This window comes from Nelumbo lutea, chromosome 4, assembly GCF_056320005.1.
Source record: "Nelumbo lutea isolate HS-2025 chromosome 4, American lotus-T2T, whole genome shotgun sequence".
Taxonomy (NCBI): Eukaryota; Viridiplantae; Streptophyta; class Magnoliopsida; order Proteales; family Nelumbonaceae; genus Nelumbo; species Nelumbo lutea.
In genome coordinates, this window is record NC_142687.1 from 64,916,082 (window position 1) to 64,944,070 (window position 27,989).

A 27,989-nucleotide genomic window follows, 5' to 3' on the forward strand; every position below is an offset into this window, starting at 1 on the left:
TGGGCCGGTAGCCCGACGGCCCGGCCCGCACCCCAACCAGGCTTAGTCATATAATTAGGCATGCAGGACTAACCTCGGGCTTAACACAGTAAGCCCGACTGTGTTTCGGGCCGGGCTCAGGATTTGTCAAAAAAGCCCGACCCGAGCCCGGCCTAGCCCGACTCAGTATTATATATTTTATAAATATATAATATGTATTTTATATTATATAAAATATATAAATAATATAATATTTATTAAAATATATATTTATAATTTAATATATATATATATATTTTTTATTCTTTTTTTATAATTTCAATCTCTCTCTCTATCTATTTAGCTGCTTCAACTTTAATAATAATAATAGTATAGGCTAAATTTCGGGCCCGGGCCCAAACTCGGGCTTCGAGCTTTTTATGAGAGTCGGGCTCAGGCCCAAGTTGTAGGCCCGATGGTCGGGCCGAGCTCGGGCTCGAGCCTTAAAAAAATTTGTTAATACACAGTAAAAGCCCAGCCCGAGCCTGGTTCCGGTCGACACATGAAAAGGTCTATCTACACATCAACCACATGGGTTCATCCCAGCCTTTGTTACAAGGCCTGGCCGAATACACTATTATGGACAATGCACCCCCTGAAACCCATCACATGGGCTCTATGGGCCCAACATTTACCCTAAGTTGTCCTTGGGCCAAGCCACCTTGTAACACCCAGGGACTGTGGGCAAATGCAAGATTAGCCCATCAGGCATTACCCTCAATGGTTTTACACTTAACCTCTCAGCCCATAATGATCAAACATAGCCCGACAAGAGAGGACCTCTCCCTCAGCTACAAGGAACAGTGCTGCATTCTCTACTCACATGGATCCCAGGAATTAAAACCTTTTGCAAATGTTTGAAAACCATAATATATATACTTTTATATCTCATAAAAAATATATTTTGCAAAACAAATTTCCATGATTGATATCGGCTGTCGGCAGTCTTGGTTTCCATTAGAGAGAGTGCATCCCCGATCATTACCTTTGTCCGACAAAGGGGCTGATCCTGTCACTATGATCACCCACTTACATGAATTCTTAGACTATCCCAACATACCTAGGTTTTGACCCCCGCTAAGGATCTAACTGATTGGCATATCCAAGATAGCCCAATCCGACACCTAGTGCAATATCATAATCGAGTCTAGGGGTCAGGTGTAACTTTCTAGTTTTGCCCATCAATCTCCAAGGTCCAGGGCAATACTGGAAATCTGGTCCGGTTCAAAGGTTCAATTAATCCTACACTGCATGTGCCTTGGGTCTCACCCTGGCGGTTGAGACAGGCCACCCCAACATTTGGCAGCACACCAGTGTCAGCCTTGATAGGATAAATCTCCCCAAACTTATCCAACGGCTGTGAACATTCTAAACTAACACGAGTCTCATAAGTGTCCAGTTTAAGGGTATTACACAGAAACACACCACAGGAACATGAATCAAATATGTACTTTATTCATTTACAATAAATCCATAATGTACACCATTCTGATTGGAGCTAAGGGCATACAATTGTCTAACAGCTCCCACTTGCACTTAGGTCCAATTTGGTACAAACCGGACACCCATACTTTCCACGTGTCTCTCAAACAATTTCTTTGTCAGTGGCTTAGTCAATGGGTTTGCTACATTCTTTGTTGACGCTACCTTCTGAATCAGGACATCCCCTCTACCAACAATATCTCGCAGTACGTGATACTTCCTCTCAATGTGCTTCAACTTTGAGTGGGCTCGTGGCTCCTTAGCCTAAGCAATCACTCCATTGTTGTCATACAACAATGGGATGGGTGATGTGCTAGATGGAACTACTCACAATTCATGAATAAACTTCTTTATCCACACGGCTTCCTTGGCAGCTTCACTTGCGGCTATGTATTTGGCTTCGGTTGTGGAGTCTGCCATGGACCCCTGTTTGTTGCTTTTCTAGTAAACAACACATGATCCTATCATGAAAATATACCCAGATGTAGACTTTCTATCCTCTGGATCTGATTGGAAATCGACATCAGTATACCCCTGGATCTGTAGTGAACTACCGTCAAATACCAGACAAAACTCTATTGTCCTTCGAAGGTATTTCAGTATGTTTTTCACAGCAGTCCAGTGTTCCTTCCCTGGGTTGGCCTGAAATCTGCTTACCACACTCACAGCCTGAGCAATGTCAAGACGAATGCATAGCATGGCATACATGATGATCCCTATGGCTGAGGCATAGGGAACGTCCTTCATGCCCTCAATCCCCTCAGAGGTCTTGGGAGACATCTTCTTGGAGAGAATGACCCCGAGCCTGAAAGGAACATTTCCCTTCTTGGAGTTCTCCATGTTGTATCTCTTGACAATTTTGTCAAAGTAAGCAGATTGGGATAATCCTATTATCCACCTCGATCTATCTCTATAGAGTCAAAGACCTAGTATATAGGAGGCCTCTCCAAGATCTTTCATGGAAAATTGTTGTGAGAGCCACACTTTCACCATAGTTAACATTCCTACATCATTCTCAATGAGTAGAATGTCGTCTACATACAGAACCAAGAACGTAACCCTGTCCCCACTGGTCTTCCTTTAAATAAAGGGCTTATCCGGATTCTGCTCAAAGTCAAACATTTTGACAGTAGAGTCAAATCGGATGTTCCAACTCCTAGAAGCTTGCTTAAGTCCATATATGGATCTATTTAGTTTACACACCATGTGTTCCTAACCTGTAGCTATGAAGCCGTGCGGCTGCTACAAATAGATATCTTCAGTAAGATCTCCATTCAGGAACGCAGTTTTGGCATCCATTTGACAAATCTCATAGTCATGGTATGTTGCTACAGATAGTAGGATCCTAATGGATTTAAGCATGGCCACAAGCGAAAATGTTTCCTCATAATTGATGCCCTCTTTCTGAGTGTACCCTTTCGTCACCAGACGAGCTTTGTAGGTCTCAACCCTACCATCGGGGCCCTTCTTCATTTTATAGATCCATTTGCAACCAATTGCTTTTACCCCGGGGGGAAGATCTATTAGAGTCCAGACTTCATTGGTCTCCATTGAGTCCATCTCAGCTCTCATGGCATCTACCCACTTAAGGGAATCTATGTCCAACATAGCTTCCGCATAAGTCACGGGATCCTCCTCACTAGTCAAGGCTTCCATGTGGTAACTGATAGCTATAAATATATAACCCTAGCAAGTGCACTAGTTATCAAGTAGTATAATAATATCGTTCCCACGGACATTTAACAAAACAAGTATTAGAACCACCATCTTCCCTAATTATCTGGACAATCGAAATTCAGATTTGAGCAAGAACTACTGAAAATAAACACTAGAAAGAGAAAATAGAAACAAAGGTGATCACTAACTGAATATGCAATGGATGAAATCGCTAGGACTTTTGGTCCACCTAACCAATGTAATGAATGTTGATGGGTTCGATTAACCAAGATTATTTATCATTCCCATAAGCTGAGGTCTTCCCAAATTTATTTAATATTCTCTCTCAAGATATACTAAACCTACGCCCATTAGGTAACCCTTCGATCTCTCAAGTAGAGCTCTCAAGATGGAAGTGCATTAAGTCCAAGAAAAACCATTAAATTCATATGAATGTATATATATATATATATATCCCTATATACCATTCAATTCACACTATGAATTATTCAGTCGGTTATGTGAATTCCTCTCTCAATTCATTCACATAACACAAATCAATTAAGAGGTGGCCAAGCTCTTAATTGCATTAAGCACAATAATTCATAGACTATATGGAAATCACAATATTCGATAAATCATAGAGATAAAAATATATTCATTAACATGGTTAGGCTTTCCATAGTCCTAGCAAGAAACAAATCAGTTCATGATAAAAGAATCAATGCAAACAAAGGGAAAGAAAAAACTCTTGAATTCACCCATGGTGCTGAGATATCCTCTTCTTGCCGCCACCTTCTTCTTGAAGTTTCTTGAATTCTTGATCACCTTCCCTCAATTTCTTGATTTTCTTCTCCTTTCTTGACTGATTGCTCCTTTGCTTCTTGATTCTCTCCAAAGATTGAGTGATGCCTAAAGCAGGTCCTCCCCCTCCCTTATATAGCTTAAAGGGGAGGGGTGGTCTCCTACTTTCTCTTGAAGTTGATCTTACAAAAATAGAAAGTTCTATCCTAATTCTACTCTTATCACTTTATCTAATGAACTCAATCCCTTTATCTCTCTAAGATTACATCAAGAATTTAGATCTAGGATGACTCTTCTCAGTTTCTTGTTCTTGGATTCGTATTAGACCTCCTCTGCGAATTGGGCTTCAGCCAGGCTTTTTTGCAAGTTGGGCTTCAGTTGCGGATTGGGCCTTCCTATGAATTTGTCTCAATTTTGGGCCCGGATTTGACCTCAACTCAGTTCAAATATGTGAAAGCCCAAAACATGAAAGTTGTGGCTTTTCCTATTATAATTCCAGTGGGTCTTGAATCAGCCCAATCGGAGTTCGGGTACATGAATTAGGCCCTGATTACTGAACAATGTCGAAACTATGAAAAATCATCTGATTTGTCTTTCTTTGCTCCTGATGCCTTCTTTCATGCCCTGAACCGAAATACAAGAGATATGAGTCCAATTAACTACTAATTAGGTATGAAAGACAAAATATTTGGGGATAAAAATGTGATAAATTCTACTCTCATCAGTAACTATCTAGGTCATAACCAAAACAGACTGGTGGCCTGGATACCCGGGTAGATCTTCTAGGCTGGTCACTAACTGGAACTTGTGGGACGCCTCCCACTACATCCGAGCTCTCCTCATCAAGAACAATTTCCTAACAATGATTGTCCAAGATGTAATCATATTTCAAGAATTGTGCATTTCAACTGCAGAACACCTTCTGCTCACTTGGGTCATAGAATAGGTAACCTACAGAGCCTTTTGGGTAGCCTACAAATAGGCAACGGCGGGTCTTGGATTCCAATTTGTCCGGACTCGTTCTTTTAACGTGTGCCGGACAACCCCAAATCTTCAAGTGTCATACACTTGGTTTCTTTCTGGTCCAAAGCGCATAGGGAGTCTTCGGAACTGATTTGGTTGGAACCCGATTCAGCACGTATATCGCAGTCTCCAATGCATGTCCCCAAAAGGATGTGGATAACTCTGAACAGACGAGAAGTGACCGGACCATATCCAATAAGGTCCTATTCCTACTCTCTGAAACACCGTTAAGTTGTGTGTAGCAAGAGGAGTCAACTATGATACTATCCCTTTGACCTTTAAGTAGTCCCTAAATTCGTCAGAGAGATACTCGCCACCTCGATTTGATCGAAGGGTCCTAATTTCTCTCCCTAACTGTTTCTCGACCTCTTGTCTAAACTCTTTGAACTTTTTAAAGGATTCAGACTTATGTCTCCTTAGGTACACATAACCATACCAAGAATAATCATCAGTAAATGTAATGAAATACACATGCGGGTTACAGGTCCTAACACTCAGAGGACCACATACATTATAGTATGTATAAGGTCAAGCATGCCTATACATCTTTCAGGCTTACCGTTAAATGGCCTCTTTGTCATCTTACCCTGAAGACAAGGCTCACAAGTGGGAGGATCTTCTACAGTTAGAAAATCCAAAGGACCATCCTTTACCAGTCTTATGATTCGGTCAATACCGATATGGCCAAGTCGGTAATGCCACAGGCACGTGGGATTAACTATATCACATACTCTTTTCTGGGGGGATGTCAGCCGACGTAGTTTTGGCTATGTTAGTTTCTAGAGAAGGATGTAGAACATAGAGACTGCTCTCCAGTTCCCCGTATGCGATGAATCTGTTATTCCTTTTAATAGTAATCGTATTACTGAAAAAGACAAAATATCCCTCCGCACACAGTTTTGAGACAAAAATCAAATTTCTTCTTAAATTTTACACAAAAAAAAAATCTTTAAGTACAATGGATCATTCTCTAAAAAATAACTCTACGGTTCCTATTGTCGTAGCTACAACACTTGTAGAAGTCCCCAAGTAGAGTATCACTTCACCTTCATTCAGCCTTCTGCTTACCTTGAAGCCCTGTAGTGACTTACACACATGAGTTGAAGCCCTGGAGTCAATGCAATAGGGCGCAAAAGCCACCAATAAATTGGTTTCTATGACACAAGATTCGAAATTACCTTTCTTGGATTCCAGGTACTGAGGACAATTCCTCTTCCAGTGGCCGGTCTGTTTGCAGAAGTGACACACATCCGATGCCCGATTTGCCTTCCTCTTTTTCTTACCCAATTTGTTAGCTTCAGCAAGCATAGCCACAGGCTCATCCTTCCTAATTAAATCCTCAGCTCTCTGCAACATGTTGCTGAGTTCCTGGACGCTGGAATTCAGCTTGTTGATATTGTAATTCATTATAAATGGGTTGAAGGAAGGAGGCAAACAGTTAAGGATGGCATCCACTTGCGTTCCAAGATCTAGCCCGAATCCAAGGGCTTCAAGCTCGTTGATATATCCCATCATCCGAAGACAATGATCGTGAACTTTTCGCCCTTTGGACATTTGAGCGGTCATGAACTGCTTCAAGACCTTCTGCCGAGTAGAACGATTCTGCTCTTCGTACAACATCTTCAAACTATCCAATATGTCCTTGGCTAGTTCGATCTGATCGAACTACCTCTATATCGGATTGTCTAGAGAGGCAATGACATAGCAACAGGCTAGGGAGTTTTTATCCTCCCAATCTTGAAATTCCCTCCTTCTAGCCTCAGAAGCCCTATCGCTCGGGCCCTTATCCAATTTTTCAGATGTTAGGACCAACATGAGGTTACGAAACCAATCGGCATAGTTCGGGCCCTTAAGCTTGTTGTCGTCAAGAAGCTTTGCAAATTGTTCATTTGCCAATTTCTAATAAAATAGCAAATATCAGCCCACAACCTAATTTGATTCATGTTCACTACATAAATATGGCTTTTAATCTATGATCCATTTCCATTTGTTCATCTCTGAGATTTCCCTCCCATCTCAGTGACGGAGACAGCGACTTGTCTCTGGAAATGTGGGAAACCACATAGGGTGCATGGAGCCAACTGTTTCAGCTGCAAAACACCACCACTTTTCTATGAAGGATCATATCCACTCATCATATGAGTTCCCATTTTCTGGTGAAGCCCCTCCCACATCGGTCTATGATGCCCCTATCATCCTATGAAACACTCAGACAAGCCCAACAGCAATTGGATAGCCCATTTTCTAGTGTGTTTCCTCATTACTGAAGGACCAATCCTCATGCTAATGATGGAAGGCCTTTACACACATGCACTCATATTTGTTGGAGGGAACAAGAAATTACGCCCTAGTTTGATCTAGGTCAAACCAAAGTGGCTCCCACTGACTTTCGTAAAGCAAAATTTCGGTGGGCCCAAATCGGCTAGGGTTCCATAAGTATCCTCTTCAGGAAGTGTGGGGACCACCACTGAGGGAGGTCATCCAATGACCATTAGGGACACCATGGCAATAAAGTGCATTCAGCCATGGTGTGCGCAAGAGCCACTATCGAATCAGCATGGGCCAAGCACTTATGGCCCATGTACGTAGCACATCACACATTCATACATCACATGCAGGGAAGAATTGATCCAATCAATTAATATATGTAAAGCCCATTTAAAGCCCATAATACTAACCATTAATATTATCTAGGTATATGGGCCAAAATTAGGGTTGATCAATTTGGTCCATATAGCTTTATTTGCGAAGCAGGCTTTTAGCAGTTTTAACAGATTAAAATTGGGCCTTTACAGGTTGGGCCGAATTAAACTTTCAATTAATCATCAATCCTTAGGCCCATTAGTGGGAGAAAAGGGGCTGACATTCAGCCTTGATCAAACCCTAGATTCGGTCCTACTAGTTTGGACAAATCTGGTTCGAATGGGTCTAGGGTTTGATATTTAATTAAATATTTAATTCAAGAAATTAATCTAAAATTAAATACTGATAAAAGAAAAACAAGAATCAGTCAGATAGGGTTGTTCGCACAATACATCCTGCAAAACAGAGGTTAGATCACAGTTTGCAGTTTCATAAACTGCAAATCGCAGATAGTAATTCTCCCATATGCGAAATCTCCTTCCTTGCACCGCCATCTTTGATCCAAAATAAAAATAAACAGAAAACCTAATTTCTATTATAATTACATCAAATCAAATGCCAATACATTAAGTCTAAAAATAAAAGAAAAATTATTTTACAGACCAAATGTAACAAAATAATCAATAAACTGCAAAATCATAGGTTCCCTGCGCCAATCAAGATTTTGATCTCCATGTGTACGAACAACCCATAAATCAAGAAAATTATAAAGAACAGTTCTAAATAATAATTAGATTTATAAAATTTAATTTCAGATTAATCGCCCATTAACTGGAAACAAATTTTCCAGAAAAACCTTATATTTGCGCAGGTTCAGATTTGATCCAATTTGGTTCAAGACTTGGACCTGGCTCTGATACCACTGAAGGGATGAGATATCCATCGTATGGACGGCCGAATCTTGTGGAATAGAATGGGGAAATTTCAAAAATTTCTTTATATCCTATTGGGAATCGAACTCCCTATTTTAGAAAAATCATATTTTTCAAGGATCATTCTTGAACCATGAACCGAACCAAATCAAAACAAAAGTAGTAGGAGAGGGATATACCTGATACGGAGAAATAATATCTCCCAACGAATGTGTTCACGCCTAAGGAAGGATCTAAAGACTGCTCCCACTGAAGATGGTGCAGTGCAGGATGGAGCAGAATCAGTAGTGTTCTTCCCAAGAACCTAATCCTTTACAAGAATTAGCAGGATGGCACGTGAGCACAGCTTCCTATCAGTCCCTTCACAAGGAAATGATATCAAGATCCAATCTTGATTTCTCCAACTGAACTGGAGATCGAACTGGCAGGTGATGCGACGGCAGGAAGGAGGCGGTAAGAATGAATTTCGCAGGGCTGCTAAATTCTCCATTCTGTGATTTCAGCTCTGAAGATAGGATGTGAAGTGTTTTAAAAGGTTGCCGCCCCCACCTCCTTTTATAACCTTAAAGGGATCAGCTCCTAGTCCCATTAGGTGTTGCTAATCCAAATCATATTTGGATCAAAATTCCCTTTAAGTGATAAGGGTAAACCCTTATCTTATCTATAGATTGGATCAACCTTCTCCTAATCTCATTAGGACGTTTCCAAATCTGAATCTCATTTAGATCTAGACTCTGTGAGTGGACAGGGTTAAGACTCAATCTTATCTGCTAATCCAATCTCAGAATTCGCCCCTTATTTAACTCATCAAATTAGCCTAGTTTGAAATGGGCTTTAGGCCCAATAAGGTTATGTGCTCACTTTGCCTTCCAAACTGTTACCCAGTTGGGCTTCCTTGCATGGCGTGGGACCAAAACACTGATCTACACATCAACCACATAGGTTCAGCCCAGCCTTTATTACAAGGCCTGGCCGAATACACTATTATGGACAGTGCACCCCCTGAAACCCATCACATGGGCTCTATGGGCCCAACACTTACACTAAGTGGTCCCTTGGCCAAACCACATTGTAACACCTAGGGACTGTGGGTAGATGCAAGATTAGCCCATCAGACATTACCCTCAATGGTCTTACACTTAACCTCTCAACCCATAATGACGAAACACTACCCGACAAGAGATGACCTCTCCCTTGGCTACAAGGAACAGAGCTGCACTCTCTACTCACATGGATCCCAGGAATTAAAACCTTTTGTAAACGTTTGAAAACCATAATATATATACTTTTATATCTCATATAAAATATATTTTGCAAAACAAATCTCAACGATTGAAATTGGCTGCCGGCAGTCTTGGTTTCCATCAGAGAGAGTGCACCCCCGATCATTACCTTTGTCCAAGAAAGAGGCTAATCCTGTCACTATGATCACCCAGTTAGATGAATTCTCAGACTATCCCAACATACCTAGGTTTTGACCCCCACTAAGGATCTCACTAATTGGCATATCAAAGATAGCCCAATCCGACACCTAGTGTAGTATCATAATTGATCCTAGGGGTTAGGTGTAACTTTCCAATTTTGCCCATCAATCTCCAAGGTCCAGGGTAGTACTAGAAATCTGGTCCGGTTCAAACATTCAATTAATCCTACAATGCATGTGCCTTGGGTCTCACCCTTGCGGCCGAGACAGGCCACCCCAACATTTGGCAACACACCAGTGTCAGCCTTGGCAGGAAAAATCTCCCCAAACTTATCCAACGGCTGTGAACATTCTAAACTAACACGAGTCGTGTAAGTGTCCACTTTAAGGGTATTACACAGAAACACACCACAGGAACATGAATCGATTATGTACTCATTTACAATAAATTCATAATGTACATCATTCTGATTGGAGCTAAGGGCATACAACTGTCTAATAGCTCCCACTTGCACTTAAGTCCAATCTGGTACAAGCCGGAGTCCCATTCTCCACTGACGCTACCTTCTGAATCAGGACGTTCCCTCTGCCAACAATATCCCGCAGTATGTGGTACTTCCTCTCGATGTGCTTCGAATTCGAGTGGGCTCATGGCTCCTTAGCCTGAGCAATCACTCCATTGTTGTCACACAACAACGGGATGGGTGATGTGCTAGATGGAACTACTCCCAATTTGCGAACAAATTTCTTCATCTACACGACTTCCTTGGCAGCTTCGTTTATGGCTACGTATTTGGCTTCGGTTGTGGAGTCTGCCGTGGACCACTGTTTGCTGCTTTTCCAGCAAACAGAACACGATCCTATCATGAAAACATACCCAAATGTAGACTTTCTATCATCTGGATCCGATTGGAAATCGGCATCAGTATACCCCTGGATCTATAGTGAACTACCATCGAATACCAGACAAAACTCTTTTGTCCTTCGAAGGTATTTAAGTATGTTTTTTATATCAATCCAGTGCTCCTGCCCTGGGTTGGCCTGAAATCTGCTTACCACACTCACTGTCTGAGCAATATGTCCTTGGCTAGTTCGATTTGATCAAACTGCCTCTGTATCGGATTGTCTAGAGAGCCAATGACATAGCAATGGGCTAGGGAGATTTTACCCTCCCAATCTTGGAATTCCCTCCTTCTAGCCTCAAAAGCCCTGTCGCTCGGATGCTCCGGGGCAGGATTTTTAACTACCTTATCCAATTTTTCAGATGTTAGGACCAGCATGAGATTGTGGTACCAATCGGCATAGTTCGGTCCCTTAAGCTTGTTGTCGTCAAGAAGCTTTGTAAATTGGTTGTTTGCCATTTTTTTGTTAAACAACAAATATCAGTCTACAACCTAATTTGATTCATGTTCATTACATAGATATGGATTTTAATCTATGTTCCATTTCCATTTGTTCATCTTTGAGATTTCCCTCCCATCTCAGTGATGGAGACAGTGACTTGTCTCTAGAAATGTGGGAAACCATATATGGTGCATGGAGCCAGCTGTTTCAGCTGCAAAACCCCACCACCTTTCAGTGAAGGATCATATCCACTCATCATATGAGTTTTCCCTTTGGCCTCTTTCAAACAAGGTTCAGAGCCGTTTTTAGGTAAACCTTTCTGTCCAGTGAGTGCTCACCCATCATATTCGTGAACGCCAAGGTTCAGAGTCATTTTCTGGTGAAGCCCCTCCCACATCGGTCTATGACGCCCCTATCATCTTATGAAACACTCAGACAAGCCCAACAACAAATGGATAGCCCAATTTCTGGTGTGTTTCCTCATTACTGAAGGATCCATCCTCATGCTAATGATGGATGGCTTTTAGAGAGTTCATCATATGAATCTCCCTATCACATGCACTCATATTTGCTAGAGTGAACGAGAAATTACACCCTAGTTTGATCTAGGTCAATCCAAAGTGGCTCCCACTAACTTTCATAAAGCTAGATTTTGGTGGGCCCAAATCGGCTAGGGTTCCGCAAGTATCCTCTTTAGGAGGTGTGGGGCCCACCACTAAGGGAGGTCATCCAATGACCATTAGGGACACCATGGAAATGAAGTGCATTCAGCCATGGTGTGCGCAAGAGCCACTCTCGAATCAACATGGGCCAAGCACTTATGGCCCATGAACGTAGCACATCACATATCCATACATCACATGCAGGAAAGAATTGATTCAATCAATTAATATCTATAATGCCCATTTAAAGCCCATAATATTAACCATTAATATTATCTAGGTATATGGGCCGAAATTAGAGTTGATGAATTTGGTCCATATAGTTTTATTTGCGAAGTGGGCTTTTAGTAGTTTTAACATATTAAAATTGGGCCTTTACAGGTTGGGCTGAATTAAACTTTCAATTAATCATCAATCCTTAGGCCCATTAGTGGGAGAAAAGGGGGTGACATTCAGCCTTGATCAAACCCTAGATTTGGTCCAACCAGTTTGGACCAATTTGGTTTGAATGGGTCTAGGGTTTGATCTTTAATTAATGATTTAATTCAAGAAATTAATCTCAAATTAAATACTGATAAAAGAATAACAAGAATCAGTCAAATAGGGCGGTTCTTATAATCCATCCTACAAAACAGAGGTTAGATCACAGTTTGCAATTTCATAAACTGCAAATCATAGATAGTGATTCTCCCATCTGCGAAATCTCCTTCCTTGCACTGCCATCTTCGATCCAAAATAAAAATAAATAGAAAACCTAATTTCTATTATAATTACATCAGACTGAATGCCTATACATTCAGTCTAAAAAAAAAAAAATTATTTTACAAACCAAATGTAATAAAATAATCAAGAAACTGCAAAATCGCAGGTTCCTTTCGCCAATCAAGATTTTGATCTCCATGTGTACGAACAACCCATAAATCAAGAAAATTATAAAGAATAGTTCTAAATAATAATCAGATTTATAAAATTTAATTTCAGATTAATCACCCATTAACTGGAAACAAATTTTCCCGAAAAACCTTATATCTGCGCATATCGGATAGAACACCTTCTGCCCATTTGCGCAGGTTCAGATTTGATCCAATTCAATTCAAGACTTCGACACGGCTCTGATACCACTGAAGGGATGAGATATCCATCGTATGAACGCCCGAATCTTAAGGAATAGAATGGGCAAATTTCAAAAATTTCTCTCTATCCTATTGGGAATCGCATTCCCTATTTTAGAAAATTCATATTTTTCAAGGATCATTCTTGAACCATGAACCGAACCAGATCTGAACAAAAGTAGTAGGAGAGGGATATACCTGATACGGTGAAATAATATCTCCCAACGAAGGTGTTCACACCCAAAGAAGGATCCAAAGACTGCTCCCACTGAAGATGGCACAATGCAGGATGGAGCAGAATTAGCAGTGTTCTTCCCAAGAACCTGATCCTTCGCAAGAATTAGCAGGATAGCACGTGAGCACAACTTCCTATCAATCCCTTCACAAGGAACTAATATCAAAATCCTATCTTGATTTCTCCCACTGAACTGGAGATCAAACTGGCAGGTGAGGCGACGGCTAGAAGGAGGCGGAAAGAATGAATTTCGTAGAGCTGCGAAATTCTCCTTTCTGTGATTCCAGCTCTATAGACAGGATGTGAAGTGTTTTAAAAGGTTGCCGCTCCCACCTCCTTTTATAACCTTAAAGGGATCAGCTCCTAATCGCATTAGGAGTTGCTGATCCAAATATGATTTGGATCAGAATTCCATTCAAGTGATAAGGGTAAACCCTTATCTTATCTATAGATTGGATCAACCTTCTCTTAATCTCATTAGGAGGTTTCCATATCTGAATCTCATTTAGATCTGGACTCTCAAAGTGGATCGGGTTAAGACCCAATCGTATCTGCTAATCCAATCTCAGAATTCACCCCTTATTTAACTGATCAAATCAGCCCAGTTCGAAATGGGCTTTAGGCCCAGTAAGGTTATGTGCTCACTTAGCCTTCCAAACTGCTGCCCAGTTGGGCTTCCTTGTATGGTGTGAGACCCAAACATTGATCTACACATCAGCCATATGGGTTCATCCTAGCCTTTGTTACAAGGCCTGGCCGAATACAATGTTATGGACAGTGCACCCCCAAAAACTCATCACATGGGCTCTATGGGCCCAACACTTACCCTAAGTGGTCCCTGGGCCAAGCCACCATGTAACACCCAGGGACTATGGGTAGCTGCAAGATTTTCCCATTAGGCATTACCCTCAATGGTCTTATACTTAACCTCTCAGCCCATAATGATCAAACACTGCCCGACAAGAGAGGACCTCTCCCTCGACTACAAGGAACAGTGTTGCATTCTCTACGATTGAAATCGGTTGCCAGCAGTCTTGGTTTCCATCAGAAAGAGTGCATCCCCGATCATTACCTTTGTCCGACAAAGGGCTGATTCTGTCACTATGATCACCCACTCAGATGAATTCTTAGACTATCCTAACATACCCAGGTTTTGACCCCCCGCTAAGGATCTCACTGATTGGCATATCAAAGACAGCCTAATCCGACACCTAGTGCAGTATCATAATCGAGTCTAGGGGTTAAGTGTAACTTTCCAGTTCTGCCCATCAATCTCCAATGTCCAGGGCAATATTGGAAATCTGGTCCGATTCAAAGGTTCAATTAATCCTACACTGCATGTGCCTTGGGTCTCACCCTGGCAGCTGAGACAGGCCACCCCAACATTTGGCAGCACACCAGTGTCACCCTTGGCAGGATAAATCCCCCCATACTTATCCAACGGCTGTGAACATTCTAAACTAACACAAGTCTCATAAGTGTCCAGTTTAAGGGTATTACACAGAAACACACCACAGGAACATGAATCAAATATGTACTTTATCCATTTACAATAAATTCATAATGTACATCATTCTAATTAGAGCTAAGTGCATACAACTGTCTAACAGAAGCATCGATCAAGAACTTAGAAGTTCAAATGGGGCAGATTGTGAATCTGTTGTCGGAAAGAAAAGAGGGACGACTACCCAGCAACACGGAGAAGAACCCAAGGGAGCAAGTGAATGGCATTGCCTTAAGAAGCAGGAAGACTATTGGTGAGATCCAAAATAATGACTAGGAAGTTGAGGTAGCCGATTCTCAAATGGAGATCGAAGGGAGTACACCTAAACTGAGTTTAGATGTTGTTAAACTTCCTCTCCCTTATCCTGAAAGAGATTTGAAAGATAACTTGGATGAGGAAGTTAATGAGGTTTTGAACAATTTGGAGGTCGGTCAAGAAGGGTCCAAGCCCAAACAAGGTAATGCTCATTATATGATGTTGTCGATTTCTTATAAGAGACCATTACCCTCTGTTTTGCAAGCCCCTATTCCATATTTAAACACACCCTTAATGGATGAGAGGGGAAAACATCAAAAGTTGCAACAACAAGACCTAGAGGATCCGGTTTATGATAAGGGAAGCTTGTTTTTTTTTTTCTTTTTCTTTTTGTTTTTACAATTCTAGTTAAGTTTTTTTGCCCTTTCTTTGCATTTAACCTCACATTGGGGACAATGTAAGTTTTAAGTGTGGGGAAGGGGATTTAGGATTTAGGTTAGAATTTAGGTTGTGTTTTAAAATTTGATTTAGGTCATGTTTTCTGCATTTGCTTTAATAAAAAATCAAAACCTCAACTCTTTTTGAAATCAATTGAAACAATGTTCTAGGAAAACTCTTGCGAACCTAGTAATGAGGTACGATCCGGGGGTGTGTGACTTATCTGAAGCCATTTCCAATTAAGCTAGTCCTAAATTCAGGTTTAAGTAACTAGGGTGAATATTTTTTGTAGGATGGAGCCTAAAATGCACCTACCAGTCAAGTAATTCAATAGTAGGATGGAGCATAAAATGCACCTACTAGCCAACAATTCAAACAGTAGGATGGAGCATAAAATGCACTTACTGACCAAGTAATCCTAAAAGTGAGATGGAGCATAAAATGCACTCACTTCCACCAAAGAGAAAAAAAGAGAGAAAAAAAAAGAAAAAGAGAGAGAGAGAGAGAGAGAGAGAGAGGAGGTAAAAATGTTTTCCCTAGTTTTCTACCTGATTTGTAGTAGCTAGAATTGGATTGACTGATGAATGAGTCATGTATGGATTGGTTATGTTGATTTAACGGTTACAATATTTAACCTAGAATATTTGTAGAAAAAGATGAAGGAGAGTTGAGTTTAAAAATCGGTAGGATAGTTAGTTTGTTCTTGTTTTATTTTAGCTTGAGTTTTGTCTTGCCCGAGGACAGGCAAAGTTTAAGTGTGGGGGGATTTGAGAGAATAAAATTTATCATATTTTTATCCCCAAATATTTTGTCTTTTATACTGAATTAGTACTTAATTGGACTCATACTTCTTGTATTTCGGTGCAGGGCATGAAAGAATGCATCAGGAGAAAAAGCAAGGCAAGTCGGATGATTTTTCATAGTTTCGGCACCATTCAGTAATCTGGACCTAACTCTTGTATCCGAGATTCGATTGGGATGATTCAAGACTCACTGAAAATATAAGAGAGAAAGCTACAAATTTTATGTTTTGGGCTTTTGCAGATTCGGCCTGCATCAAAGTCAAATCCGGGCCCAAAGTTGGGGAAAATTCGTAGGAAGGCCAAATTTGCAGCTGAAGCCCAACTTGCAAATTATAAGTGGTGTTTTAGTAAGATGCTAACTATAGGGTAAATTTTACTAAATCCATGAAACTATAAGGGATAATTTAGTAAATGACCCTTTCTATTATTTAACTTCTGCTTAATAAATCTTGTGCATCGCACGAGTCCCCGCTAGTAAACATTAAAACATGGCAATAAAGAAATTTTCTCATCTTTTCTCATTTTTTATTTTTTTATTCCATGTCATTTTTGAAACAACCAATGAGATGCATTTTCACAAAACCTAAATAATCTCTTCTCCTAAAATTTCTCCTAAACTATGTCCCCCACTATCTCCCACTTTCTCCAAAATTATCTCTAATTCCTCTTAATCTTCTAAATTATCTCTAATTCCTATTTATCTCCAAAATTATCTCTAATTTAATAGAAAGTTTCGTTTAAAAAATTATATCTATCTAAAGAAAGTTTCATTTAAAAAATTAAGAACTATTTAAATATTCTAACAAAATTATATAATAACTTTAAAATATTTATTAAAAACAAAAAAATTAATTTTATATTTTTACAAAATAACAAATTTAATTTCAAAAATTACAATGCAATTATTAAAAAATAAATTTAAAAATTAGATTTATGAAATAAAATATTTTAGACTAATAAATATGGGAAATTTCTCACTTTTTCACATTAAAAATTATATTTAAAATATAAAATATTAATATATATCCAAGATTAGGTTGTTCGATTTTGGTCAGTTTACAAATGGCCAAAGTGAAACTGATCCAACTTGATCGAATTGGGAAATTTTTTAACCAAAGCCAACCTAAAATACAAGAAAACAGACCAACTCGAGCCGAGTTGATCAGGTTGGTCGGTTTCATAAGTTTAATGAATGAACCTAATTGAAATTAATTATTATTATTTTTATATTATAAAAAATTATTAAAAGTAGTATATAAAATATGAATAATTATTAATTATATAAAAAGTTGAAAATATAAAACAATTGTATACTCTTATGTGTTTCTATTAGGGTCAATTACTAGAACACACCTTATAGTCTTACATATTTACTTAAACCTACCTTATAATTTTCATTTTACTAAAACATCCCATATATTTTACAATTTCTTTACTTAATCAACCTTTCATTAAGTAGTGTTTGTTTTGCCATTAGGCCCATGAGTGGTTGCACATTTCTTATTAAGGGTAAACATGGTATTTTATTTCTATTTCTTTTGATTAAATTTATTTAAATGAACATTAGGGTCAACACTGTCATTTTCTAGTATCATCTAATGGAAGATTGATTAAATCAATTGTAAATTATAATTGGTGTTTTAGTAAAATGCTAATTATAGGGTAGATTTTAGTAAATCCATAAAACTATAAGGGTATTTTAGTAAATGACCATTTCTATTATTTATCTTTCACTTAATAAATCCCATGCATCGCACGGGTTCCCACTAGTATATATATTAAAACAAGGAAGTCTAGAAATTTTCTCCTTCTTTTGAATTTTTTATTTTTTAATTCCATGTCATTTTTGAAACAACCAAGGGGATGCACTTTCCCAATAACATAAATAATCTCTTCTCCTAAAATTTCTCCTAAACTACTTCCACTACTATCCGCCACTTTCTCTAAAATTATCTCTAATTCCTATTTATCTTCTAAATTATCTCTAATTCTTATTTATCTCCAAAATTATCTCTAATTTAGTAGGTAGTAGATAGTTTCTCTCCTAAATTATCTATAATTCCTATTTATCCTCTCTCCAACTTTTTATCTATATTTATCTAAAGAAGGTTTGGATTAAAAAAATGTAAGAATTATTTAAATATTCTAAAAAATTATATAATAACTTTAAAATATTTATTAAAATCATAAAAAATAATTTTATTTTTTTACAAAATATATCACCAAATTATGTACTAACAATTCCCACAGACGACACTAATATAATGTTGTTCAATCCGAGGTAGTTCTTGAACGGAGGTCACACTCAGATAATCCTACCAACTAGGTGAAGCCGAGGAGGAAGGACGAAGTCGTGCTCCAAGATTTGAAACCAAGAAAGTAGTTAGAGGCTCGAGGAGTTATCCCTGAGGAGGTTAAGGGATGTCCTATCAGGGAGTAAGGTGTTCGCCTACTACTCTCCTGTCATTTTTTTTCCTTTCTAGTGTTTGTTCTCTTTTTTTTCTCTTTTTTTTCATGATGTAAACGGCTTGGTATGTTGAGCCTTTATACTAGTACAAATTTTGATAATTAATAGAAAATATGCTTTTTGGTTCTGAGCTTGTTGTGTCCCATTTTCTGTTTTATTCTATTGAACTTAGTTGTAAGCATCAGTCTTATCCTAGCCAAGGTCTAGTGTAGCCAAGTTCTTCAGTCTTCGGCTTGCACTAGCCGAAGTGCTTCCTAGCTCTCGTCACTCGGGGGATGCTTAGTGGCACATGGTCTCAGAGAGCTTTGTGCTCTTCAAGGGCTAGTCGTTCCTCAACTAGCTCTACTCTAACGGTTCGTCAACAAGGTGTGCAGAGTTTGGTGACTGCCCTTTGTCCTTTGGAGGCGGGATTGTTCTTCCCCACTTTGGGCTCTAGCCATCGTCAGTTGAGTCAACTTACTTGGTCGGCTATGCGTTGTCAAGCTAGCATGTGGCTATGCATTTTAGGCTTTGGCCATTTAAGGGTCGGCCAAGTTAGTGCACAGACGTTCCAACCGTTTGAGAGTTAGGCTAGGTAGCGTGTGTTGCGCGGCGTATACTATGCGGTATGTGTTGTGTCGTGTATGCAGTGTGTGTCGTGCAACCTGTTGAACAACCGATTGTAAAAAAGGCTCTTTATTGATGTAGACTCACTGATAGTACATTCTCAGTTTCCCAGTATTCCAACTCCTTGGTACGGGCTTCCCGTCGAGGTCTTCTAGGTTGTAGGTACCAGGTCCGAGCACTTTGATGACTTTGTATGGTCCTTCCCAGTTCGGTCCGAGCTTTCCTTCTATTGGCACGGGTACTATGACTTTGTGAAGAATGAGGTTACCAGTCTTGAACTCCCTTCTTCGGACTTTGGAGTTGTAGTACTAAGCCATTTGGTGTAGCTATGCTGCCATCTTGATGTATGCTTGGTCCCGTGCTTTCTCCACCAAGTCGAGTTCTATGTGGAGATCTTCATTGTTCTACTCCTTGATGAGAATAAAAATTATCATATTTTTATCCCCAAATATTCAGTCTTTTATACTTAATTAGTACTTAATTGGACTCATTATTCTTGTATTTCGATTCAGGGCATGAAAAAAGGCATCAGGAGAAAAACAAGGCAAATATGGTAATTTTACCCAATTTCGGCACCACGAGATGATTTTGGAATAACTCTCCCATCTAGACTCTGATTGAGAAGATTCAAGATGCATTGGAAAAATAAAGAAAAACTCCACAACTTTCATGTTTTTATTTTTGATAGATTCAGACTGCATCAAGGTCAAAATCTGGCCCGAAGTATAACCAAATTCGTAGAGAAGCACAGTTCGCAGCTGAAGCCTAGTTCGTAGAGTAGCCTTGCAGCGGCCCAATTCGTTAAAGAAGCCCAATACAAATGCAAGAATAAAGAACCCTATCAGATTTAATTTCCTGATGTAATTCTAGAAAGATAAAGGAGACTGAGATTACTAGATAAGAGATAAGGATAGGATTAGATTAGGACTTTCTATTTTTGAGGAAGAACTCCAAGAAGGAGTTGGAAACAGCCCCTCCTCCTAAAGCTATATAAAGGCGGGGTGAACTATCACTCAATCAATCAATTACTGAAGTTTCCTCTGAATTAATCAAGAATATCATCAAGAAAACTTCAAGAAGGAGATTAGCAAGAAGGAGGTGGCGGCAAGAAGAAGAGGAGATCTCAGCTCCAAGGGCGAAATCATGAGTTCTTTCTTTACTCTTGTTTTCTTTATTTCCTTTATCATGAACTGATTTATTTATAGCTAGGGCTGTGGAAAGCCTAACCATGACAATGAATATATTTTTATTAATATGATTCTTCCAAGATCATAATTTTCATATAGTCTATGAGTTATTTGCTTAATGCGATTAGGAGTGGCCATCTCTTAATTGATTAGGTTTATATGAATGAATCGGGAGAGGAATTCATATATTAGACCACATAATTCATGGTGTGAATTGAATGGTATATAGGGATATATACACACGATTCATCGAAATATATAAGTTTTTCTTGCACTTAATGCATTTCTATCTTGAGAACTCTAGTCGAGGGATCGAGGGGTGACTTGATAGAAGTAGGTTTAATATATCTTGGGAAAGAATATTAAATAAAATTGGAAAAACCTTAGCTTATGGGAATGACAAATTATCTTGGTTAATCTCATCCATTAATATTCATTGGAATGGTTAGGCGGACCAATTGTCCTAGCGATTTCACTTAATCATTGCATATTCAGTTATTGATTGCCCTTGCTTTTATTTTCTTTTTCTATTCTTTTATACTACTTGATAACTAGAGCACTTGCTAGGGTTATAATTATAGCTATCACTCCTCATCATATAACTCGGTTGGGAGAGTTGGTGAGCCTATTTCCACGGGGATCACAGCTTTAGCCTCGTAGGCTAGGCTAAAGGGCATCTCTCCAGTAGTTGTCCGCAGTGTGGTCTTGTATGCCCAGAGAATGCCAGGCAACTCCTTGACCCACCTTCCCTTGGCCTGGTCATGTCTGGTTTTCAGGCCATGCAGTAGGGTTCGGTTGGTCACTTTGGTCTGTCCATTGCTCTGAGGTCGGTGAACGGACGTAGTCTGATAATCGATCTTCAGGTCGGCACAGTAGGCTTCAAACTTGTGATCAATGAACTATGCGCCATTGTTAGTGATGAGGACCTGAGGTATGCCAAACCGGAAAACAATACCTTGTCAGGGCCTTGGCTTCCACCCACTTGGTGAAGTAGTTCACTACAACCAAGAGAAACTTCTTTTGCCCGACCGCAGTAGGGAAGGGGCCGAGGATATCCATTCCCCACAGCATGAAGGGCCATGGTCTAGTGATTGGATTCAAGGGAACTGCTGGTTGGTGATGGAGGTTGGAATGCCTTTGACAGCGGTCGCACTTTCTGACGAGCTGGGTGGAATCTTGCTTCATGGTTGGCCAGAAGTAACCTTGCTGAAGTGCCTTGTGAGCTAGAGTTCGGGCGCTAGGGTGATCTCCGCAGATACCTTGATGTATCTCCTTGAGGACATAGTTGGCCTCGGAAGGGGGGAGGGAGACACCTCAGGTAGGGGAGAGTATGTGACCAATAGTAGAGTTGTCCCTAGATGAGGCAATATCTGGCCGCCTTGTATGCAAGTCTTTTGCATTCGACTCGGTCTTCTGGTAGTGTTTCGTCCTGTAAGTATTGTACTAGGGGGTCCATCCAAGATGGCCCTTGCAAAACTGGAAGGATGAGGAAGGTGATGTTGGACTGGGCCAAAGTGTCAATCTGAATTGTTGTGTCAAGGTCGGTTCGCGGTGAGCTAGCTAGCTTTGAGAGTGTGTCAGCTCATATGTTCTCAGCTCGGGGATCTGTTGAATGACGAAGTGTTCAAGCCATTGAATGAGCTCATATGTTCTCAGCTCGGGGATCTGGTCATGGATGTAGTTGACCACTAGTTGAGTGTTGCTGAAGGACTCGAGTCGCCGGGCACTGAGGTCTAGGGCAAGCCGAAGTTTGGCAATCAAGGCTTCGTATTTAGCATTGTTGTTGGATGCCTTGAACTTGAACCTGAGGGCATGCTCTAGTACCGTGTTGTCTGGACCAAGGAGGATGAGGCCGGCCCGCTGCCTTGCTTGGTAGATGAACCGTCCACATGGAGAGTCCATATCTACGATGCTGAGGCTGGATCCTATGACGTGAAGGTGCACTCTACAAGGAAATCAGCCAAGGCATGGGCCTTGATGGTGGGCCATGATGCGTAGTCAATGTCGAACTCACTCAGCTCTACACTCCACTTGACTAGGCGGGCAGATGCTTCTAGCCTCTGTAGAACTTGCTTAAGAGGTTGATCGGTAAGCACTCGGACGTTGTAGGCTTGGAAGTATGGCCTGAGCTTTCTTGTTGAGGTGACTAGGGCCAGGGCTACCTTCTCCAAATTTGTGCACGAGGTTTCTACGTCATTGAGGACATTGCTGGTGTAGTAAATCAACCTTTGTACTCGGCCTTCTTCCTTGACCAGTACTGAGGTGACCACCTCATATCCAACCAAGAGATAGAGTAACAGCCCATCCCAGGGCTCACCTTTGTGAGGAAAGGTGGAAAACTCAGATACCTCTTCAACTCTTGAAAGGACCTTTCACATTCCTTGGTCCACTAGAAGTCCTTCATCTTCTGCAAGGCCTTGAGGAAGGGCAACACCAATCTGTGGACTCTGACATAAACCTGTTGAGGGCAGCTACTAGTTCAATGAGGCGCTACACTTCTTTGTAGGTCTGGGGTGACTGCATGTCGAGGATGGCTTGGATCTTCTCTGGATTGGCTTCAATTCCTCTCTATGTAACCATGAACCCCAGGAATTTTTCAGAGCTGACCTCGAAAGCACATTTTTTCAGGTTCAGCTTCATTCTGTATTTCCTAAGGATGCCGAAGACTTCCTTGAGGTCAGCTAGGTGGTGTTCATCCTTCTTGATCTTCACCAGCATGTCATCCACGTAAGCCTCTACATTACGACAGAGCTGATCTTTGAACACCTCATTCACCAACCACTGATAGGTAGCGCCGGTGTTCTTAAGGCCAAAGGGCATCACCTTGTAGCAGTAGAGTCCACAGTCGATGATGAAAGCAGTGTTCTCTGGGCCATTGAGATGCATTTGGATCTGATTGTAACCAATGAACACATCCATGAAGCCCAGGAGTTCATGCCCCACCATTGTGCAACACCACAACTTAATGGTGTTTCCGAGAGGAGTAATAGGACATTGTTAGACATGGTCCGGTCACTTCTCACACGCTCAGAATTACCCACATCTTTTTGGTCCCAAAGTTGGTGTTCACGCCCGAAGAAATAACCAAGATCCGCTCCTGCTGAAGATGACACAGTTGTGGATGGAACGGAACCAGCAGGGTGCGTCCTACACACTGGATTCTTCACAAGAACCCTCTGGAAACCTTGAACACCGAATCCTTTTGTCTTTCTTACAAGACTATTATCAAGAACTGCTTTCTTGACTTCCTGTTGCTGCAAAGATCCAATCTTCCAACAGGTAGTGGCGGCGGCTAAAGGAGGAGAAGTCCAGGGACGAAGAGGGCAGAATTGTCTCTTCTCTCTGGAGTCTGTGAGATCAAATCTTAGATTGCAAGATGTGTTTCTTGCTTACTCCAACCCCCTAGTTCAAAATCTGATATTTCTGCTAGGGTTTTCTCTTTTTTCTTGATTAAGAAACCTCCCAATATTTTGGGAGTTATCCCAATCCAAATCAGTATTTGGATAGAGGTTAATCTTAATCCTATCTGCACATTAAGTTAGTTAACTCCTGATCTTATCAGGAGGTTACCAGATTCAAATCTAATTTGAATTTGGTCTCTTAGAATGGATAAGGTCAAAGACCCAATCCTTTTACTAACACTAATCTCAGATTTTCCCTATGAACAGGTGATCATATCTGCCCAGTTCGAAATGGGCTTTTGGCCCATTAAGTGTTCAGTGTTTAATTAGTTTCCAACCTGCTGCCCAGTTGGGCTTCTTTGTATGGCATTGGACCCAAGCATTGATCTACAAACCAACCACATGGGTTCAGCCCAGCCTTTATTACAAGGTCCATCCAAATTCACTGAAAAACTCAGTGACCCCCTTGAGCCAATCACATGGACCCTATGGGCCCGACACGTACATTAAGTAGTCCCTGGGCCAAGCCATCTTATAAAAACCCAAGGATTGTGGGCAGGTGCAAGATTATCCCATCAGGTATTATCCTAAATGGTCTTACACTTAACCTCTCAGCCCTTAATGATCAAGAACTATCCAATAAGAGAAGACCCCTCTCTCGGCTGCAAAGAACAGTGCCGCACTCTCTACTCACATGGATCCCGGGAATTAAAACCTTTTGCAAATCTTTTGAAACCGTACATATACATATATTTATTTTTGCAAAACAAAATTCCAATGATTAAAATCAACTGCCGGCAGTTTGGTTTCCATCAGAGAGAGTGCATTCCCGATCATTACCATTGTCCGACAAAGGGGCTGATCCTGTCACTATGACCATTCACTCAGATGAATTCTCAGACTACCCCAACATGTCCAGGTTTCTACCCCCAATAAGGATCTCACTGATTGACACATCAAAGACAGCCTGATCCGGCACCTAGTGATGTGTAATAATCGAGTCTAGGGGTCAGGTGTAACTTTTCAGTTTTGCACATCTGTCTCCAAGGTTTAGGGCAATACTGGAAATCTGGTCCGGTTCAAGGGTTCAAGCAATCCCATACTACATGTAACTTGGGTCTTACCCTGATGGCTGAAAGAAGCCATCCCAACACTTGGTGGCACACCAGTATCAGCCTTGGCAGGATCTATCTCCCCAAATTTATCCAATGGCTGTGAACATTTAAAACTAACACAAGTTTCTATAAGTGTCCAGTTTTAGGGTCTTACACAGAATTATACCAAACAACATGAATCAAACATGCACTTTAATTTATTTCCACTAAATAACAAAAGTACATCAAATCCGAATGAAGCTAAGGGCATACAAGACTGTCTAACAGCTTCCATTTGCACTTAGGTCCAATCTGGTCCTTGCCGGAGTCCCATACTTTCCACGTGTTTCTCAAACACCTTCTGTATTGATGGGGTAGGCAACATTCATCCACTATATATGGTTTTAGGTGCTGACCATTGACCTTAAACGTTCTTTGTGTCGGGTGAGTGGCCTCTACAGCTCCATGAGGGAAAACTTGTGATATGGTGAATGGTCTGGACCACCTTGATTTTAGCTTACCTGGGAACAACTGGGGGCGTGAATTATATAATAGTATTTGCTGTCCTTTCTGAAAGTCATGCCTTAGTAAATTCTTGTCATGCCATCGTTTGGTTCTTTCCTTATAGATCTTGGCATTCTCATAGGCTGCAAGTCTAAATTCATCCATCTCATTCAATTGCATTCGTCTATGTGCACCTGTGGCCCGCAAATCAAAATTTAATAGTTTCAGGGACCAATATGCTTTATGCTCAAGTTCAACAGGTAAATGACATGGTTTGTCAAAGGCCAACCTATATGGGGACATGCCAATAGGTGTTTTGTATGCAGTCTTATTTGCCCACAATGCATCATCTAACTTGACTGACCAATCCTTTATGGAAGAGGATACCGTCTTCTCCAAAATTCTTTTTAATTCCCTATTATCTAATTTGACTTGGCCACTGATTTGAGGGTGATATGGGGTTGCAAATTTATGCGTAACACCATATTTTCGCATCAGCCACTCAAATTGGGTGTTGTAGAAATGAGTTCCCCTATCACTAATTATGGTGCGGGGTGTGCCGAATCGAGTGAATAGCTTCTTAAGGAATTGGACTACTCTCCTAGAGTCATTTGTGGGTAAAGCCATGGCTTCAACCCATTTGGACACATAGTCAACAACAAGTAGGATGTATTTATTTCCAAAAGAATTTGGGAAAGGTCCCATGAAGTCAATACCCCATACATTAAAGATTTCACATATTAATATGTTAGTAAGGGGCATTTCATTTTGTCGAGAGATGTTACCTGTCCTTTGGCATTGGTCAAATGTGGACACATACCTGTGAGCATCCTTGAACAAGGTGGGCCAATAGAAACCTGATTGTAACACTTTGGCTTCCGTGCGGTTGGCTCCAAAATGATATCCTGCTTCTCGGTCATGGCAACATCGGAGTACCGACTCCATCTCCTCGTCGGGGACACACCTCTGAATGATCTAATCTGCACAAAGCTTTTACAAAAAGGGGTCATCGCACAAATACTATTTCACATCAGAGAAGAATTTCTTCCTCTACTGATATGAAAGGTTAGGAGGGAGGACATTTCCTACGAGATAGTTGGCAAAATTAGCATACCAAGGGGATGTATCAACCCGAGTGAAGTAGAGCTGCTTGTTTGGAAAATCATCTCAGAGGGTGCCGGGTGTCTTCCCTCCCAAATCTGAATCCTCTAACCGGGAGAGATGGTCTGTGGCCAGGTTCTCGGTGCCTTTTTTATAACGGATTTCGACATCGAATTCTTGTAGCAACAAAATCCACCTGATCAACCTTGGCTTTGCATCCTTCTTTGCAAGTAGATGTCTAAGTGCCGAGTGATCTGTATACACAATAACCTTGGACAAGATTAGGTATGAATGGAATTTATCAAAAGCAAAAATTACCGCTAGTAGTTCCTTTTCCATCGTGGTGTAATTCTGTTGAGCTCCATTCAAGGTCCTACTAGCATAGTAAATTGGCTGGAAATGTTTGTTCACTCTTTGTCCTAGAACAACTCCAACTGCTGAATCACTCGCATCGCACATCAACTCAAAAGGGAGTGTCCAATCCAGTGCTATTATGATCGGGGCATTAATCAGCTTGTCCTTCAAGATGTTGTACGCTTCTAGGCATTCCTTTGTGAAATTGAAGGGCACATCTTTCTGCACCATTTTGGACAATGGCTTAGCTATCTTGGAGAAATCTTTGATGAACCTTCTGTAGAATCCTGCGTGTCCCAAGAATCTTCTCACAGATCGGATGGATGTTGGTGGTGGAAACTTCTCAATTGTCTCCACCTTGGCTCTATCAACCTTAATCCCTCTCTGTGAAACCTTATGTCCAAGCACAATACCTTCTTGCACCATGAAGTGGCATTTTTCCCAGTTCAGCACTAGATGGGTTTCCTTGCAACGCTTGAGTACCTTTTCCAAGTTATACAGACATGAATCGAAGAAAGAGCCAAAGATTGAAAAGTCATCCATGAAAATCTCCATGAAGTTCTCCACCATATTAGAGAATATAGCCATCATGCACATCTGGAATGTTGCTGGAGCATTGCCTAAACCGAATGGCATCTTTTTGTAAGCAAAGGTACCGTAAGGACATGTGAAGGTGGTCTTCTCCTGATCTTCTGGTGAAATCGGTATCTATTTGTACTCCGAGTACCCATCTAGGAAACAATAGAACTCATGACCAGATAGCCTCTCTAGCATTTGATTGATGAAGGGTAGAGGGAAGTGATCCTTGTGTGTGGCTTCGTTCAGTCTTTTGTAATCAATGCACACTTGCCACCCTGTAACCGTCCTAGTCAGTATGAGTTCATTCTTCGCATTCGGTACCATAGTCATGCCTCTTTCTTCGGCACTACTTGGATGGGGCTCACCCATGAGCTGTCGGAGATCGGATAGATAATACCTGCATCTAATAACTTGATGACTTT

At 40.7% G+C, this 27,989-nt stretch overlaps 1 pseudogene; it reads right to left on the reverse strand.

The window, feature by feature from the left end:
• LOC148860888 (uncharacterized) overlaps positions 1-27,891 on the reverse strand; it is a 100,274-nt pseudogene extending 72,383 nt beyond the window's left edge.
• Positions 27,892-27,989: the final 98 nt, after the last annotated feature.